At 48.2% G+C, this 5,000-nt stretch overlaps 1 protein-coding gene across 2 annotated transcripts in view; it reads right to left on the bottom strand.

The window, feature by feature from the left end:
- LOC126571057 (connectin-like) overlaps positions 1-5,000 on the bottom strand; it is a 78,651-nt gene that overhangs the window by 16,110 nt on the left and 57,541 nt on the right. The window contains exon 3 of one of the 2 annotated variants that reach the window (XM_050229281.1): positions 4,069-4,235. The exons of the other annotated variant lie outside the window; for it this stretch is intronic. The gene's annotated coding sequence lies outside the window, so the exon portion shown is untranslated. The remainder of the gene's footprint in view (positions 1-4,068; positions 4,236-5,000) is intronic. 2 annotated transcript variants of the gene reach the window in all.

Raw genomic sequence — 5,000 nt, 5'->3', positions numbered from 1 at the left:
TCCTTCTGGTCACTCTATAGCTCCTAAAATAGCGCAGCATGGTTCGAGGGGAATTGCAATTTTTGGACCAACTGGCGACATGGACCACGTATGTGTCCGCACCGTGTATGTGTGCGTCGGAGAGTCGGAGCAATGGAGCGAGAAGAACATTAAAAACACTCATAAATTTCATGTTTTCGTCGCCACGTGGCCATCCTCGTGGAGGGCTCTCCTTTTCTCTCTCTCTCTCTCTCTCTCTCTCTCTCTCTCTCGCTCTCCCTTGGAACATTGTACCTGAACTAGATAAAAGCTGAGAAGCACTTGGCCCATTTTCCGGAGGCCGTTAACTGTGGGAAACCTTCGCTGCCATGAGTGGTTAAAATTGTGAAATTCATTAAAGAACTTTCACGCTTTAACTCTTTTGTTTTCAAAACCAAAATTGCACATTCCCGAGTGGAAATTGAAGGCAGCCTTAAATTAACTTCTCCCAAAATGGAAGCCAGGGTTTTTTGGGAGTTTTCTTTCTCCATCCAGTCCAGTAAACAGTCACCACAAATGATGGCCGCTTGGAGATTAATTTTGTGCGGGTAAATGGGCCGCCAACTTATGCACAACACCCGAACCCCCGACCTCCCGTTTGTGCTGTGCTGTGCGTCACGAATTAGCGACGACAACCGGCGGACTTTAGCTATTAGAGAGCCATGGCCGCTTCTCGATTGTATGGCCACACCCCGACAAAAGGGGGGGCGCTCGGTCCAGGGGACTTACTTTGTGACTCACAAAAGGATGACCAATCATGCCCAAAACAGTGGGCACACTATCTCCCCTCGTGAAAAGACGCAGTGATATGCGGCCATTTACTGCAGTGTTCCATGGATACCGGGAACCGCGCCGGTTCCAGCACCGCACGGCCAACTAATGGCCACCGTGAGTCGTTTATTTTATTGTCCTTTTCGGACGCTCATTCGGGCGCGCAATGGAATGGGATGTTAGTTTTATGGTTTTACGGCCAACCCAGAGGCATCCGGAGCGACGCTCGAAGACCGATGCTTCAACGACGCTCAAAAGTGCTGCTCCGTGGCACAAACATCGCTATAATTGCCAGCAAAAGGCTCTCCAGTGTCCGATTATCATCAGGCAAGGATTTACCTGGCCCCACGACCGACCGACGGTGCAGGTGCCGTTGTTGTTCGTGAAGCGAAGCGAACAACAAACAATGGAGCCTCACATTCCTTGTTCGGCGCCTCTAGTGCGCCATTGAGCGGCCTTGGCCCCCACGAATCCAATTCCCGGCTAAGCCGGTGGGCCACCAGATTGCCACTTTTTTGGTCGTCCGTTTTGGTGCTCGCTCGCTCGTTTGTGTCTCGTGCGCTCTGCGGAGACCAATAAACGTTTTCAATAAATTTGTCCTCCGGCCTTGCTTCCTTTGCGTCGCCTCTACTCCGACCTCTTCCCCTCGACCCCGGAAAACCAGGTCTTGAGGGATGGCTGTTGGCCTCCTTGGAATACCGGAAATTGCGAACCGAACAGCACCTCGACCGCTACTTGGATCGTGCACCGATCCACGGAGTCGCGGTCGTCACAGTAGAGGACACAGACGAAGATCAACCTTCCAACAAACAGGAGACGGAATGAAGCAGAACGAAGACCACTCCACTCGGACCACTTAACGACCCGCTTTGCTTCGACTTTTGGTGTAACGATGTCCCGACGGTGCCGACATCGAAAAACCGAAATTCATTCGCCATTCTTCCGCTCCGAAGGAGGCTGGTCCGCCTCCTCGATGGCGGTGACCGTGTCCGCATGTAATTCCATTATATTTCTCGCCCATCTTTCGAAATGGAGGACACTTGAGGTGATTGTTGGAGGTTCCGCAATCGTGTTCGCGGTTTTCTCTCTCTCTCTCTATCTCCTCACAAAAAAGGGATTCTTTTTTTGTGTTCGGCAGAACTCGAGGTCGAAAGATGGCGCTGGAGCTGGAGTGAGCCAAGAGCTAGAAACAAAAGACCTTCTCTCGGTTAGAGGTCTCTCTCTGGAGTGCAATTCTCGAGCGCCTGGCATGGCAACCGCGATGCCTATCGACCGGAACCGATCCGATCACCCGTGACCGGATCGGTTGCCGGTGGTTGTCCCTCCCCATTCCCTGATCCCCTGGGTTCATGATTTTTCTCCACACCCCCCCCCCCCCCCCTTTTCCCTTTTCACCGGCCAGCCTCGGTGAGACCGCACCGCGCTTTTGTCACTTTATTGAATTTCCATATTTTACCAGGTATCTACCCCCTGGAGCCCTTCTCTCCGTCATCCGTTTCCCTTTTCGCGTTACGGTTGCTTCCGGTATCCGGACTGCCCCAGAGCCTACCCTTGGCTATCGTTGTGGGAGGCCGGAGGGGGAGTTGTCGGTTTTATCAATCATAATTGATTGCTCGGACGCTGGGCCCCGGGAGCGGGAGGATTCGCGTCCTCGGACAAATCTGATTTCCCGAATCGTTTTGCATCTGTTTACCGATTTCTGGGCCCGAAACCGGGCCCGTCCTGGGATCGGGTCGTGGTGCTTCTCGGTTTTTGTTTAATTTACGTTATCGATACTGGCTGGCGGTGACGGCCGCTGGGCTGGCGCTCTGTTCAAATACCGTAATTCAACAACAGATCTTTAAGCAAAGATTGCCCATTCCCGGCACATTACGTTTTGGGACCGGGCCGGTTGGAGAGATCGATGTCGGTCGGTCGGTTGTTTCAATAGGCTGGATGCCTACTGCGATCTCTTTGTATCTTTAGATGTCCAGATGAAGATGTTCTCAGTAGAACATAAAAACGAACTATGATCAGTCCTTCCAGGGAGGCAATTTGTCGAAGACGCTCATCTCATACGCTCGAGGATTTATGGGAGAACTTAAATCAAGTCTGAATACAGTTCAGTGAAACCATTTAAAAAGTCTAGCCGTAGTTTAGATACATTAATTTCTCAAGGAATTCAGATTACATATTTAAGCAACCGATCAAATGCATGCCCTGATTTGTTGGCGGTCTTGAAAAAAATATATTCAGAGTGTGCCATCAGGCGGTACCGCTATTTTAAAGTTGAATAACTCTGTCATTTTTCAATCGATTTTGACAAATAGGACAGTTTCTGAAGCTTCATTCTATGCGATTTTAATAATGGATCACTTCACGTTAAAGGGTAGACTGAAATTGTCACACTTTACATTGAAAAAAAAATCGGTCAATAATGAAACTGAGATCATGCAATGGATGATGAATAAATGGTTTTTTCCTCCTTTGCTGCATATGACGATGCTGGATTTTTTTTCTGTTTTTTGCAAACAAATTAAAGGCTATGAAACAACTTATAGCAAATATTAGAGCTGAATTTGCCAAAGTAACTCCCTAAATGTTGACAAATACAATGCAAAATTCGGCCGCTTTTTGTATGCCGACTGAAGGCGGTATTTTGATCGATATCATATTTTGAGTATGGCACAATAAGTGGCATAGAATAACCTTAATTAAACTGCTTTATTTTCTAAAATCGGTTGAAAAATGACAGAGTTATTCAACTTTTAAATAGGGTACCGCCTGAAAGCACACCATGTATTTTTATGAACCAAATCGCAACTGATTACCTAAATCTGAAGCAAAAACCCTCTCTAAAGCATTAAGGTACCTACAGACAAGCAATGTTATATATTTCCAAACTGTTTAAATTTCGCTGATTTTTAGCACGCCTGCAGTTGTTGATTTTTAATTTAAAAAAAATCCTACGAATTTATCTAATGAATGCCTTCAATTTCACATAAAATCCACAAGGTACGTTATCGAAAAAAGTCGATAGGATCTTATCGGAGTGATTGCAACGCAACGCAACCCCCTTGTATCCATTTAGAAATTCGAAATTCCCTTCTTTTGCTGAACGTTTGCGATAAGAACGAACGGTTGAGGAAAGGGCTTTGGAATTCCGTCATCCCACAGCGGCCATACCAGTGCCCATACCGATGGCATACCGATCGAAAGCAAATCATTGAAACTCCCTTAACGTCGGTACGGCGACGACGACGACGGTGGTGGTACCATTGTCTGCATGCCATAACTTACCAATCGCCGGGGCTTTTCAGAGCGCCGGATCCAGCGCAGGAACAGTGATTTCCGTCCTCGACTTCCTTCGATTTGGACCAAGGAGCCACCGCCTCCCCGGTGCCCGATGGTAAGCCGGTCTTAGCAAGTAATTGATTCTACCGATTTGCCGACGTTAATTAACATGTCTGTAAGCGGAAGACAGAGAGAGAGAGAGAGAGAGAGAGAGAGAGAGAGGGAAAGAGGAGACAAAGATGAGAAATTGAGGAAGGAAAAGTGGAACACTCGGTGGCGGTGTAACCACCGAGAGCTCGGAAATTGCATACAGAAGACAGCATTCCGGTGAGGATTGGACTGCAAAATTGGGTCTCGCTGCTTTGAGTCGCTGTCGTTCGTTCGTTCATTCGTCCTTGGATTACGGTCCTTGCTGCACATCGGAAGGAAGAGTAATGTTTTAATTCCTTCCATTCCATGCGAGCTCATTCATTTACACCACCACCACCACCCACTCACACCCACTGCGCTTGCGACACCTTGAACACCTCGTGGCGACCTATAGGAGCGAGGATATCAGGAGATGATATCCCCTTGGATCTCGGATCCCTCGACTCAAGCCGCTCGTTAAGATGAAAAGAAGAAAACTTTTTCCATCGCCAGACCCATCGCCAGGACCAGGGCTATTTGAAGAAATGTGGTCTTGGAGGTTGCAGAGGCCACACCGTTGGTGCCCGCCTTTTGGTATTGTATGTAAGTGTGTCTGTGAAGTGAAAGAATGTTTCGGTTGAATGGCGCATAAATCCTGGGAACGTGCGACGAACGTCTGTATGTATGTGGGTCTGTTTGGAACCGCGCCCCTACTTAGGAATGTCGTCTTCGGTCTCATGGTGTAACGGATCTTTGAGCGCCACCTCAAACTCCAAGCCATGAGGATGGCAACAGATGAGCTTTATGGG

The sequence above is a fragment of the Anopheles aquasalis genome, chromosome 2 (genome assembly GCF_943734665.1).
Source record: "Anopheles aquasalis chromosome 2, idAnoAquaMG_Q_19, whole genome shotgun sequence".
Lineage (NCBI taxonomy): Eukaryota > Metazoa > Arthropoda > Insecta > Diptera > Culicidae > Anopheles > Anopheles aquasalis.
This window is presented reverse-complemented; position numbering and strand designations above follow the sequence as displayed.